Here is a 15620-nt window from a genome sequence, read left to right as displayed (position 1 = left end):
GGCAAGTAAATGATTCGGATATAGTAGGCAAAATGTATTTGGTAGAGGAAGGGAACGAACCCGAGATAGTGGATGAAACACAATATCTCGCACACAAAGATACTGACAAACGTTACTGTGTTATTAGAGTATGCAAGATTAAAATGGGAAATGTCGTCATGAAAAACTGAGTGAAGAAGAGAAAAGAAAAAAATTGGCTACCTTTTTCCGAAAAGTGAAATGAAACCAAGTGACATGAAGTGAAATTTGTTTGAAGTGTGATTAGATAAATAAGTTGTAACGTTCAGAGTAGTTGAAGCAGAAAAACTCACAAATGGGAGGTGTAGTGTGTTTTCAGATTCAGTAAAGCGCAGTTTCTGGTAAAAATGTGTATGATTATGTTTTTCGATTATCTATGCAGTCTCTGGTCTGCACGAAACGAATAATTATGAGGTTGATGCATTTGGAAGAAGGATATCCATTAATTAGCAAGATAATGGATGAAAGTGATAGCACATTAATGCTTTTTTGTGGGAAAATAATCATTGCAGTAGGACTGTAATTTAAGCACAGGGACACCTATAACTAACGAAAAGTGCCGTGGACTAGAGGTTTTACCGACAGCTAGACGCCGTGTTACAGCAGTAGATGCACTGATAGCGTGCAGTCGCTGATGTCTCCAACTGAAGCTGTAGATGGAACTTTTCCGATCGATACAGAGTAACAGAGACCCATCCTATGTCAGCTGCTTGGGACGTCTGAACTGGTTCAGCCTTGAACTCTTTATATCGTGGACGTAGGAAAGGTTACAATACTGCCTACTGGAAACGTAAAACTTATTGGGGATGTGGATGTAGACTAATTAATTCACTACTATTAATCATTAGCATTGAAGCACTCTAATCGTACTTAACACAGTTCATCAACGAATTTCGAAACATAATGTTCTTATCTCAGTTGATCAACACTTACTTTCAATACTCAAGAAATTTGAGTTGTTTGGGATTATAATGTTTTAACCATATGTGCCATGTGTTGGCACCTTGCGGACAAAGAGGACCTCATGGCGGGAGCATTGTCTGTCAAGAAGCATGAATAAACTGTGTTAAGTACAATTAAACTGATAGATTGCTACCAAACATTACTAATGAAATTTAACAGTTTATCCCAAAAATTCATAATACTTCAGTTTTGTGAAATTGATAGTACACAGGCTGTCTGAAAATATATACTTACTGCACGATCAGTTTCGGTCTCAGGTCATCATCAAAATGCTAATGCTTGCAATTTCTCCATGTATTGAAACTTCACAAAGTTCAATTGTACAGAAAAATAGAAAATATTAACACCTCGATGACGATCTGTGGTCAGTATCGACCGTAAAACAGCGGTACATTTTCGGTCACCCTGTGCACCGTGAACTCTATGTGTGTTGGCTATTGGTCACAGCCTTATAAAAATGTTGGTGATACTATGACGCTTCATAATGGGGGGCAATTCATTGAAGTGGGAGTGAAAAGAAGTATGAGAAACTTACATCATAATGAACGAAAGGCACGGTGGATTACAGGTTTATTTCGAACTGTATTTAGTTGCAGACAGCTAGACGCAGTGATGGGGAGAACACATCTTGTAGAAACACGAGAGAATTCACGGTCGCACTTGACGAGAGTTTCATTCGCCCGTATTTTTCTCGACGGCGACACGCGGTGACCGAAACATCTGCGACGTCTGGACGGCGGCCAACGTCGGCGAAGTCCGCGCGGCTGCGACGTGCGACGCGTCGCGGATGGCGCTCACGTGTCTCCGGGCGCAAGCGGTCGGGGCGTGACGTGCGCTCACGTAGCGGGCACGCGGTACCGGCGGCGCGTCGCGGGTGGCCACGTGCTGTGGCGGCAGCGGCTGGCGGACTGGGGGGCTGGGCGTCCCGCCGGCACGGAGGCGGCGTCGGCGTCGGCGTCGCCGTGGCCGTGGGCAGGGGGGGGGAGGGGAGGGGGGAGGCAGCGGAGGGGTGGGGCGGCGACCCTGGTGGGGGCCGTGGGCCACGCGGCTGCCCCCGCATCACCTGAGCCGCGACTCCGGCTTATCCCCAGAGACTGACCCGGAAGGCAGGTCCACTTCCAGCAGTCTCCCATGAGAGGCTACGTCAACTTTAGAGGTATATACGGGGTGGTTATAATAAATGTTTTACCACTTGAGCCATTGTAGATCGAAAAATATTTACCGTATGGGTGACTAGCCTTAAAGTAATGATCTTGAGGCTGGGCACTGTGGGATTCGTGTTGTTAGTAGTTTTTAGTAGCTATCAAAACTTGCCGTTAGGCGCCGGTTATGGTACGGCTACGTAGGATTGAAACACGAGCGTCATTGTGCATCACAGTTACAATCAATATGGCCCTGGACAAGATGAGCAGATCCTCACTCGTAAGGCTGCTTTATTAAAACAATAGTGATGCTGATCCTTGAGAGTATCGACTCATTAAAGGAATACCAAGAAGACCTCTTTTCCGCACTGGGGGTCAAGAACATGATTCGGAATTTCGTATTAACTGGCGATTTGTGAATTGCTCGTGGGAGAGGCTGACGGCCAATGGCACCACAAATTGTTGAAAAAGTTACTGTTGCCGTGGCTGAAAGTGCTGGACGCATGTGCGATCTTCAAGAAGTGCACGAGCTATGTCACCACATCTGGACACTTCGTGATCCAACAACCGACTTGTGATGTTCCGGGCAGCAGCACAGCAACCTTTAGTGCAGGTCGACACTCTCGTGGATGAAGAGTGTCGGCACATTGAGGTTCATCTGTAACCTTGAACTTGAACATGGTATGCAATTAACAAATGTTACCTTCTGATGTGGAAATTAATTTTTTTCCAAGATTTATCAGTAATTTTTCTTCCGCGCGTTCATACAAATGTTTTCATTGTCCGGCCTCTTAGGTAGAGGAAGTTTAATTATTCTACCGTGGAAATATGACGATTATTCTAGAAGTAAAAAATAATGTTTCTTTCGCTACTCATTTTATTCAAGAAAGTCAAACTAAACTAACTAAAAACATATTTTGATTTTGAGAAAAGAACGTCGCTTACAGCTGTATGGCAATCTTTAACAGGACACGATCAGTTGCGTGGCCTACGGTCAGATCTTAAAAAAAAAAAAAAATTAAATCACAATCCACGTGGTCCAGTGGACCACGTCTTAATATTATTTAGAGATCATTTGTCTAAGTTGTCACCGGTTAAATTTAAATATTTGTCGTATCTGTCCATAGACTTTCCTATCCCTCCTGCTACAGATATCAACGAAAGTTTTGCGTCACCCAGATACGTCGTGCATGTGTGTTGCTATATGACTGCTCCTGTACCGACGGGAAGGTCACCTATGACCATGAGCGCTACTCACGTGTAGAATATGTCTCAGCATTCTATTTAAAGCATAGATAGGACTGCATTAGAGTCACTTATCGGGCAGCAAGATGAACATCCTTCATGGTAAGAAGGACAATCACGACCAGTCGTCGGATCCGCGTCATGGCAAGCTCAAAAGGCTTGTCAACCAGCGAAGTTGTTCGACGTGTGTATGGGCCTCGCAGTAACTGTCGTCCGAACACAGAAGCGGCTCCAATTGACAGGCGGTTTTACGCCACACAGGGCATCCACATAGACAGGTACACAGGACCACCAATGTGAACTGCTTTTGAGTGGGATGAGTGCTCCAGATCGGAACTCGCTGTTCTAAAAGGCTACAGGACGTTTATGTTCCGTTGCACCTCGACGATAAGAGATATGCAATACTCCTAGCGTGTATGGTGGTCCTGTGAATATACTAATATTTACATAGGTCAGACGATACGCACGGTTACGGAGAGCTGTTGCAAAGTATTCACGACTTATCAAACAAAGGAAACGAGAACTCTGCCGTGAATTTGGCTCAAACTCCATCATACTGGGATCCTGTTATCAAAGAAGCGGATAAAATTAGAAGACACAGCAACAATTTAACACAGACCATTGATATGGAGGCTGCGTGTGGACAGTGAGCGAAAGCATAGATGAGGGCTTGACTCTTACAGGGATGCGTGAGTGGCAGTTCTAAACGTGGCTCCGGTCGCTCGCGCCATCTGACCTCACAGGGTTCTGCGGTGGGACGAGGCGCTAGGAGCTGCCCATATTACATTCCGTACATGCGTCATTCCAGCCCTCTCTGGAAGGTTCCAGACGCTGCCGTCACACCTACGCTGAAGCCCCAAACAAACTGGTATAGGCAATCGTATTCAAATACAGAGATAAGTAAACAGGCAGAATTCGGCGCTGCAGTCGGCAATGCCTATAAAAGACAAAAGTGTCTGGTGCAGTTCTTAGATCGGTTACTGCTGCTACAATGGCAGGTTATCAAGATTTAAGTGAGTTCGAACGTGGTACTATAGTCGACGCAAGAGCAGTTGGACACAGCATCTACGAGGTAGCGATGAAGTGGGGTTTTCTAGTACGACCATTTCACGAGTGTTCCCGCGAATATCAGGAATCTGGTAAAACAACAAATCTCCAACATCGCCGCGGCCGGAAATTGATCCTGCAAGACCGGGACCAACGACGACTGATGAGAAACGTTCAACGTGACAAAAGTGCAACAGCTGCAGCTCCTTCACAACCAGCTCTCCCAGCACAATCCATACCATCGCTAGCACCGTCAGCACCAGCCCCAGCCACATCATCACCAGGAGCAGCTCCAACAACAACAGCTACACCATCACCAGGAGCAGTCCCAACAGCCGCAGCCGCACCATCACCAGGACACCGCCAGCCATATCACAAGCTACGACGCATATACCGACACCAGCGGGTAAACATGCCCTACCCCAAGTCTAACCTCCCTTCCACACCCAGCCTGAAACTAACACTAAAACCAACAAAAGGGCGAAAGCGAATGATCGTCAGAGTGGAACTAAAAGGACCTAGCTAATTCTCCCAGGTGCTGATGACATTCAGGTCGAGATCATCGCAGAATGACAGCATTCAGTTTCTACTTCCTCCATTTTGTCCAGCAGATGCGATCCCACATTGCTCAACCCAAAGACACTCCTAATTCACACCAGAGCAATAGTCCAGTAACGCAAATCCAGTAACTCATTCCCTATGGGAGATTCCATCATCATTAAAATTAACGATCGTCATTCACATTCATCCCTCCCTTCAATTATCTCTTTTGGAGGAAATACTCCTACTACAATCTTAACCAACCGTTCGTTTAAACAATCCCAGCTTCCAAGCCGACCGCCCACAATCACAGCAATGATCAAAAAAGTTCAGTTTGCAGTGTACCAACCAAGAGATGGAAGTGAACTCAACTCGCCACCGTGAATCAATGTAGGCAAGGCACTCGCTTCTTAGTACGAGTGTTCCCAGGATCACCCGACAACACTGACACACTTATCAAACATGCGGCCTTGATTTACTTCAGGAAGAATCCTGTAGCATCATATCGATGGTCTACACAAGCGTTTGCGATGCCTCCAGTACAATGACCACCTAGCAGAAAATTGCAGGAACTCACTGCAAGCAAATTAGAGTTTACTTCAACTGCACGTTATGGATACGTATGCATTTTGACATTGGTCTGCATTCGATGTGACTATGTGCTATGTGTATTTCGCCTATAGCCTACTCAAGCACTATTAGTGCAGCATTAATTGACCTGAGTTGAAAATGGATATCGTAGCTCTAAATTAGTCACCATCATAAGGAAACGAAAGTCTGAAGGAGTTACAGTAAGAATTTCACTTTCCCTTTAGTTATATACAGAGAGTTACGTCAACGATTTATAATTTTTAGAATAGTGCCCAGTTATTTATATCACGTAGTTGATGTATTTAAAGCAACTGTGTGCAAATCGATTCTAACCAAAATTATACAAATTTTAGTTAGGGAACTAGACACTTTAGAAGTCTAGAAATGCTCTTCGTAGCTCCATCTGTTGAGATGGATGTTCTGATGGAGAAAGGTTTAAGCGAACTGTTCAGACGAATGCCTGTTTTCCTAAAACCACAGCTCAATTCGTAGTCAGCTCGTGGTCTAGTGGCTAGCGTTGCTGCCTCTGGATCACGGGGTCCTGGGTTCGATTCACAGCCGGGTTGAGGATTTTCTCTGCCTGGGGACTGGATGCATGTGTTGTCCTCATCATTTCATCATCATCATCATAATTCGTCACAGTGGCTAGAATGGAGTGTGAAAAAAATTGCACTGCATAAAAATTGGGACTTTGTACGGATGCTCATGACCTCAAAGTTGAACGCCCCACAAAGCAAACACGCTCATCCTCAACAGCACAATTCGCCTTGTAAACGAGCCGTAGACGAGATGCGTGAGATTTTCGACAAATGCTAGCGTCGTAAGAAACATGACCTCACAGTGGTTTCAGACTCAGGACCTAATTCAGTAGTTTCTCTACAACACGAGTGCTTATTTCAGTATCACTTATTTGTGACTTTATGCGGTGCTTATGTTGTGCTATATTCGTAGGGCCATTATAAGTGCATATTCGTTCCGATGCGATATTTAATGCTTTGATCGTGTGATTTAACAAGCATTTTGCTCTCATTTAAGTATATGTCTGAAAGATTCAGCCTTCAGGAATTGTGAAACGAAACCTGTCATCCAGGAGAGTGTGCCACAAAGAGTGCAGATTCGCCAGGTGACTGGGAAATTCACAGGCATCTATTGTGCTGAATGAGGCCTAAACGCTGTAGTGAGAGAACCTACGTCATAGGGAAACTTCGTAGAAGCTGTTTGTGGCCAGGGAGACGTAGCAGTCTTAAATATGGCGGACCTACGATTATCTATAGAGGGAAACATTTATGGAAACCGTTTAATTCCGCAGGAATTCAGGGAATGGAGCCACAGCAATTTTAATCAACTAATCTTAATAAATTTTCATGGTGATCCCAATAAAATCTGAACATTGATCATAATAGGCTAGGATTTACCTTTAAAGTGAAATTAACAAGTTTTTTAACAAAGTTCTGAATGCTAAAATCTGAGCTCTTTGTTTGATCTTAACGATCGAAGTTTCATATAGAAGCACGTCATTAAAATGACAAATGTTGTAAATATCAACTCTGTAACTTTATTTGTTTAAAATATATAGTAAATTTAACTTATCAGTATTTTCAGCTAAGCATCGTATCATTATTTCCTCCACATAAAACTCATTGAACGATGTCAACATGACACCTTATTGAATCTTTAGGTAATAGAATATTTTTTGTTAAGTTTAGTGCATAATAGTTATTTTTGCTCTTTATATATTTATCAGGAAGCACATTGGAATAAGTCTCCTGGCCGTGACATTCAAAGCTAAGAAGGAAATTGTATTGGTTTTATGTAAAAGAATTTAACGTTTATTATGTAATGGATATTAGTGTTACTTTATTTAGAACGTGAAGGTGGTCAAGCTTTGAATATTTGAATATGTTAAAATGTAAAATAATGTAGAATAACCTGTAGCCAATCAGATGGACGGCTTATGGAAAGGAAACTGCACTAGTCAGTTGAGCGAGGATGTTAGGCACGTGGGGGACATTGCCGGGCACGGGACGGGCTGAAGACGCGAAAGCGGACGGTCGGTCTTGAGGTAGCTAGGAAATGAAACGACTTAGAAAATTTCGCATTGTGTGGTATTGTGGGACTTTGTTTGTGAGCGGTGAGCAGCCACGCTCCTGGTATGAACTTTTCGCGTAGTTAACGAGGTGGAGTATTGGACTTAAAATTCGCCATGAGACTGTGAATGATCGAACTGTGTCAAAAGGATATACGCTCGAGTGTAATAGTAATTCTAAATACGTCCACTTTCATTATTAGTTTGCTTTCTGAATAAACATTATTCTAACCAAAACCACAACTGTGAGGCCTACATCATTTACGGGTGTTAAGTTAGCTCCCGATATTATTATTACTGTTGTTATATGTTATATTAACGTTGTATGTTTCAGACAATTTCGCAAACTTGCCATCAGCTATACAATTTAGCCAAAGGGTCACAAGTGTCTAATTTAGGGCGTGTAATGCGACACGTTTGGTTCAAACCCTAGGCGAGTTTCAGACGAGACATTTCGACGAAGAGGAACCGCATGTGGCCCAAAAATCTTTGGGATGTTAGCTTGCAAGCGTCTGTGTAATATAATGAGACTCATCACTACAAAGATTTAGGTAAGACTGGATGTGAGGGTTTTTATAATTTATTGGGGGGGGGGGGGGGATTTAGGTTCCAGCTGACCTTCAAAATTGCGATGGAACGATCTGACAAGAGGAGACAGGTCTCGACACACAGGCTGCGTTGACTATTATTATATGTGTCTCCACTTCGGAGGAATAGATAAAGGTGCCGAATGAGATGCAAAGAGGATAAGGCACTGGACTCGCACTTGCGAGAAGAGCGGCTCGAAACCACGTTCGGTCATGAAGTTGTAGTTACGGTGGTTTTCCTACGCCACTTAAGGCGAATGTTAAGACATTTCCTTTGACGACGACATGACCTCTTTCCTTCCCTACCCTGCCCGTTTCCAAAGGCAATGGCCTTGTCGCAGTGGATACACCGATTGCCGTGAGATCACGAAAGTTAAGCGCTGTCGGGCGTGGTGGCACTTGTATGGGTGACCATCCATGCCCCCATGCGCTGTTGCCATTTTTCGGGGGGCACTCAGCCTCGTGATGCCAATTGAGGAGCTACTCGACCGAATAGTAGCGGCTTCGGTCAAGAATACCATTATAACGACCGGGAGAGCGGTGTGCTGACCCTATGCCCCTCCTATCCTCCTCTGAGGATGATAAGGCGGTCGGATGGTCCCGATGGGCCACCTGTGGCCTGTAGACAGAGTGGAAGTTTTTTCTACCCATCCCCTTTCCGAGATTCAGCTCCAACTACCGGGTCGTCGGTGGGACACTGAACTGTAAATCTTCGTTCATTACTCTTGTACATATACAGCTGCTGTGAACCTTTTGCACACTACCGATACAGCCATTCAGACATATTAGTTTACCAGCTGTCTCCGTCACCATCTCCCTCTTAACAGCCAAAAGAGATTATGATATTGGAGTTACGGAGAATAGCTTTCTCAAAGTCCGATCGGTCGCGAAATGGGAACAACAGTGAAAATCAAAAATGATTTGCTTGCAATAATTAGATACGCCTTCCAGCTACTTCTGTATATAGTCGCCTCTCCGTCTTTCGTAGCATGACACCGACTTTCCAACACACTCATCAAAGGAGGAAGCCACCTGCACGTTCCGCCAGTTTTCTACGCGCGTATTGAGCTCATTGTCTGTGCCAAAATTCTGTCGTAGCTAGAGGTTCATTTCAGGTTCGCGTGAGCAAAGAGATGAAACTCAGTGGGAGCCAATTCCGGACTGTAGGACAATCTACATCTGCATCTACATGTTACTCTGCATATCACATTTCAGTGCCTGGCAGAGGGTTCATCGAACCGCCTTCACAATTCTCTATTATTCCAGTCTCGTATAGCGCGTGGAAAGAATGAACACCTATATCTTTCTATACGAGTTCTGATTTCCCTTAGTTTATCGTGGTGATCATTTCGCCCTATGTAGGTCGGTGTCAACAAAATATTTTCACATTCGAAGGAGAAACTTGGTGATTGGAATTTCGTGAGGAGATTCCGTCACAACGAAAATCGCCTTTCTTTTAATGATTTCCAGCCCAAATCCTGTATCATTTCTGTGATACTCTCTCCCATATTTCGCGATAATACAAAACGTGCAACCTTTCTTTGAACTTTTCCTAAGTACTCTGTCAGTCCTATCTGGTAAGGATCCCACATCGCGCAACAGTATTCTAAAAGAGGACAGACAAACATAGTGTAGGCAGTCTCCTCAGTAGGTCTGTTACATTTTCTAAGTGTCCTGCCAATAAAACGCAGCCTTTGGTTAGCCTTCCCCACAACATTTTTTGTGTGTTCTTTCCAAATTAAGTTGTTCGCAATTGTAATACCTAGGTATTTAGTTGATTTTACGGCTTTTGGATTAGACTGATTTATCGTGTAACCGAAGTTTAACGAGTTCCTTTTACCACTCATGTCGATGACCTCACACTTTTTATTACTTAGGGTCAACTGCCACTTTTTGCACCATTCAGATATTTTTCTAAATCGTTTTGCAGTTTGTTTTGGTCTTCTGACGACTTAACTAGTCGATAAACGACCTGCAACCTAAGACGGCTGCTAAGATTGTCTCCCAAATCGTTTACATAGATAAGGAACAGAAAAGGGCCTATAACACTACCTTGGGGAACGCCTGAAATCACTTCTGTTTCACTCGATGACTTTCCGTCAATTACTACGAACTGTGACCTCTCTGACAGGAAATCGCAAATCCAGTCACATAACTGCTACGATATTCCATAAGCAACCAATTTCACTACGAGCCGCTTGTGTGGTACAGTGTCAGAAGCCTTCCGGAAATCTTACTATGGTAAGTGAGCAAGCACTTCCCATTGTAAAGGCTGCAGGAGTGCCTTTGTTTCAGCCGCAACGTACGGCCAAGAACTCTCGTGAAGAAAGGACAGGGACTGGTAACAACATTCTTCTTTGCTTACTCTAAATTGCATTTCGCAGACGGTTTTCTCGAATCGTCTGATCCAGTTTCTGAACAACGTCATCGGTTGACATTAGCTTCCTCTGATGACCACCGGCGTCATGGTCAAACGTCCTGCTTCTGAGATCCTGCACCATAGCCGCAGCTAGCTGTCACAGTTAGGGTATGGGGGCTGCACTGAATCAGGCACAATCCCTCAGCATTAAGAAACCTTTTGACAGCTCACATTCCACATTTTCCATGTGACGTTTCTAGGCGCCTTTAACTGCTCACTGTGAGCTCAGAACTGAAAAGTGAGACGTGACACAATGAAAATGCATACTCAAGACGCTGCGCAACACGTGTGCCTAGAGCTTCATAGACTTTTCACCTATGTTCTAATTTCACGATCTATTGGACAATGGAAAGAAATATTGCTCTCGTACCAGGGTGATCATATTGGCCATTGAGTTTATAACTCAGTAATGTAAGAGATAAAATCCTCACGCTGATCGGTAGCTGTCTATGTTTATATCTCCACTGTCTCAGTTAGCATTAGTTTCCATAACCCACGAAGTTAATGTGGTACAAAAGTTTACGTTTCAAAAAACAATGTTACCAAGTAAATTCACATTTTGGGGTGGAGCCAACGTCACCTTCATCTTCATCTTTACTCTTGAGTATTTACAATGAGAGGCCAAAACAAAACGGAGCCAAAATTGGCATTACACACCTTAATATACGCAGCAGATTTACGTGTGAGTTTGGTTGCCTAATTTGAGGCGTATTAAATAGTTCCTGGACCAGATTTATCTTTGCCCAACCCGTATTTCATTATTCTGTTATGCAATAAACATTTTCAAAAAAGAGGAGAATCTCTGCCATGGAGTGCGGAGAAAGAAATTGTTTAGAGTGAGTTGGCACGTGCTGTCTGTACGGTCCCTTCCGGTGACCTCAGGTCTGTCGCCAGCGAAGCACTTGGGAGCTGTAAACCACGGAACACTGTCGAACGCCGGAAACTCTTCTACAAGTTCCTCTCCAAGTCAGAAGTTGAGAAGAGGAGAACCTCGTGGCACCGGGTATTGTTTCGCGGATTATAACCTGCAAACTTTCGTAGAGTTTCTACTCCAGCAATTAATTCAGTTTGTAACCACGCTACAGCTTCCTTTGTGTGCCCATGATAGTTAAATTCTCTCTGCTTTCTTGCGTTGCGAGAGCTTCTAACACCTGATGCCATTTTATTGGCACAGATTTTCGGAAATTCCCTTGAAATACTGTTTATTTGAAAATATAGTATGAGGAGTGTTTTTTAAGTAAGCACCTATCTGGAAAAAAAATAAAGCAAATATTTTCTAAGCAACTTTATTTTTACATGTTTTTTAATCTACTTTTCTACATAGTTCCCGTCATTATTAAGGCACTTATAGTATCGTATAACTAGTTTTGATTACCATAGTCGTAAAAATGTGCCGCCTCAGCATAACTTCCGTAATTTAAAAGTTCTGTAACAGTTGCATAAAACACGCTTCTTGACACTTCAGGAAATTAATTACATAACGTTGAAATCATAAAGCGTTTGTTCTCCCTCACTTCTTCTTCAACTTCCTGCATCAAATCATCACTAACATCTGAAGGTCGTCCACCTCGTATCTCATCATGTACATTTGTTCAACCATTTTTCACTCGTTTTCATACCGTCCCATCGCTTGTAAGAGTTAAGAAGTGTGCTTTATGCAATTGTTACAGAACGTGTAAGTTATCGGAAGCTATGCAAAGTCGACCGATTTCAACGGTGATGGTGTTCAGAGCTCGTTGTACGATACGATAAGTGCGTTAATATTGGTGGGAATTATGTAGATAAGTAGACTGCAGGACAAACTTTCAAGTAAATATAAAATTGCTGAAAAATGTCTACTTGTTTCATTTTTATTTCAAAACGGTACTTATTTAAAAGAACACGCCATGTATAAATTGTGATTAAAACCATTTTTACTAGTAATACCTGAAACCTCCTGCTTAATTGCTCCCCTCTTTCTGAATCATTTTGACTCCAGAGTTGTTTCCAAGGACTTTCTCTCAATTACACGGACTTTCTGCTTTGGTGTCATCAATATAAGTGGCTAAGGAATCTCATCATAATCCGTATAGGTGTACTGAGTGCCATGTGATAAAATACTTAAAATTCTAAATTACTGGAACAACTAAATTTTATCGTGGTCAATCAGATTCATGAGTTCGTAAATGTAAGAAAATTAAAGGTGACAGAGAAGGAGCACGAAGCGATTCCACCTATGACTGCAGTGCACCTCGAATTCTGTTGGCAGCATCACGTCTGGTTCCACCGAAGTCATCTTGAGAGTATTTCATGAAGCAGCACTAGTCATAATCCGAGCGACCAATTCGTCTTTAGTGTTAATCTTTCTCTTGGAAGTTTCACTTCCATCCAACTCCGCAGACAAAAATCTAGGCGAATGAAGAAACATGAACATTTACGGCTATTTATCATCAGGTAACTGTTGAGTTTAGACGTTGATGACTAGAATGTGAAGGTACCCCTCGAGTTAGAACAACAGATGTGTCCTTGTAGCCAAATAAACCTCTTCCTAAAGTAAAGGACGCTCGTTTTCAAGAACATTAAGATAAAGGTAGCCAGTAAGATGATGCGGTATCACAAGGTCAATCAACTGGTCGTTTACCGTACCACACTACTCACATGCAGAGAAGCATTACTGAAAATGAGTTTCCAGAGAGGCATTAAAGTGCTCGTCGGACCACCGATGTGAGTGAAGTGTGTTATTGACGACATTAAGAGTGAAAGTGTCTTCACTATTAATAGGATTACTCGGCAGTTTTCCAGTTTCAGAATTCCAACCCTCTATCTTCATGACCTCATCATTGCTATTAAATCCTCTGTATATGATAAGGATAGAGGTCGGCCATGCATTATGTTCACCACCTTCTGGAGCACAAATACGTTTACAAATTCTGAGTGTACGTTTCTTATGGTTTATCCATAAACTGTTGATTTGTGCGCTCAGATGAGACAAGACTCCAGACCACTGGTGCATTTCACGCAGTTTCGTAAAAACTGGAATACAACGTACGGTAATTGATAGTCTGTGGTTAGTAAATCACCTAATGTAGCAGCAACAGCTTTTCCAAAAAAATGGCTCGAGCACTATGGGACTCAACTGCTGTGGTCATAAGTCCCCTAGAACTAAGAACTACTTAAACCTAACTAACCTAAGGACATCACACACATCCATGCCCAAGCCAGGATTCGAACCTGCGACCGTAGCGGTCGTGCAGTTCCAGACTGTAGCGCCTTTAACCGCTCGGCCACTCCGGCCGGCAGCTTTTCCATTAAAAACATTTGTAAATACGTGTGGCATGCGTAACAATAAAATAGAGTTTGCACCAAATAACAATCACAATTGTAAAATTCAATATTGTCACGTCAGGTACAACTACACAACTTAAACTTCAAATCAGACATGCTGGTCAATAAAGAAAGGAATATGAAATCGAGTGCAAGCCGTGAAATGAAAATATTTCTTTGTTACCACTCATATCTCGGTAACCACTACAGTCTGGTCACATGTTATATTCAAAGTAGTTTATTCTTCGGCGTTCTAAAATGCACTGACGGAAAAAAAAATGGGAACACAGAGAAGAATGTGTATACTCAGATGGTATCTGTTCTTTCGGACGGACATGAACATTTACGGCGATTTATCATCAGGTAACTGTTGGGTTTAGACGTTGATGACTAGAATGTGAAGGTACCCCTCAAGTTGGAGCAACAGATGTGTCCTTGTAGCCAAATAAACCTCTTCCTAAAATAAAGGACGCTCGTTTTCAAGAACGTTAAGATAAAGGTACCCAGTAAGATGATGCGGTATCACAAGGTCAATCAAGAACAGATACCATCGGCGACCATGCAGCTCGTTAGAATGTCAACGCCTGTCAGCAGCTAAGGGGGCTCATTTCATTGTAATTTCATTCTAACGAGCTGTATGGTCACCGATGGGATCTGTTCGAAAGAACAGATACCACCTTAGTATATACATAGTTAAGGCTCACCGGCCACTTGACCATCTTCTTCTTCTGTGCGAATGCACAAACAGTACCCGAACTCTTACGGGAATCTACAACGCTCCGCGAGTAATGAGTATAAAGGGCGGGGGCAGTACGAATGTAGTGCGGGACAATACGTTGAGAGTGTGGGTTTCGCGGGAGGCTTGCCAGAGATAAATCCCTGCAGTCGCACTATCCTCTTTGCCCTCGGTGGCTCATATGGATAGAACGTCTGCCATGTAAGCAGGAGATCCCGGGTTCGAGTCCCGGTCGGGGCACACATTTTCATCTGTCCCCGTTGACGTATGTCAACGCCTAGAAGCAGCTAAGGGTGTTCTTAGGGTATTCATTTCATTGTAATTACAGAGAAGAAGTTGTGCAACGTAAGCGAAAGTATTTAGGCTTCTTTCTACCTTCGAAAGATGAATTGTGTACAGCGTTTTTAAGAAAGAACGACCTTATTTTTATACCTTAGCAGCTACGAAACATGGGACGTGCCGTAAAGAAAATGCGTGATGCTTGAATGTATGTAGACGAGAGTTTCAGAAAATCGCCATTAGATGCCGATGCGTCTTATTAGCCTGCAGTCAGTTAGAACTAACACGGTGTCCGCTCAAGAGAAGGCGTTTTGTGGGCTGCAATTTGCAGTGTCTTCTGTCAAGCATGCTTTTCGTTGAAGTTGCGTCATTGATTCGGCAAAAAAAAAAAAAAAAAAAAAAAAAAAAAAAAAAAAAAAAAAAAAAAAAAAATTCCTCTTTGGTATTGCCAATTTGAAGAGATACGATGCTTCTGATGACATGGTGGAAAGCAGTCGCAAACGCTTAAGTGGAGTCTACGAAAGTCTACTCGCTGCGCAAGCGGAGAACTGGCAAAGGCTCATACGACTGTCTGGAGACTCAGAGGGGGTCGTTTGGCCTATAAAGCTTAAAGACTACAATTAGTACAAGCTCTTCAGGTTGGTGATAAAAGGAAACTGGTTGA

Source organism: Schistocerca americana, chromosome 8 (assembly GCF_021461395.2).
Source record: "Schistocerca americana isolate TAMUIC-IGC-003095 chromosome 8, iqSchAmer2.1, whole genome shotgun sequence".
Classification (NCBI taxonomy): Eukaryota; Metazoa; Arthropoda; class Insecta; order Orthoptera; family Acrididae; genus Schistocerca; species Schistocerca americana.
The sequence above is the reverse complement of the archived record's forward strand: the minus strand, read 5'-3'. Positions refer to the sequence as shown.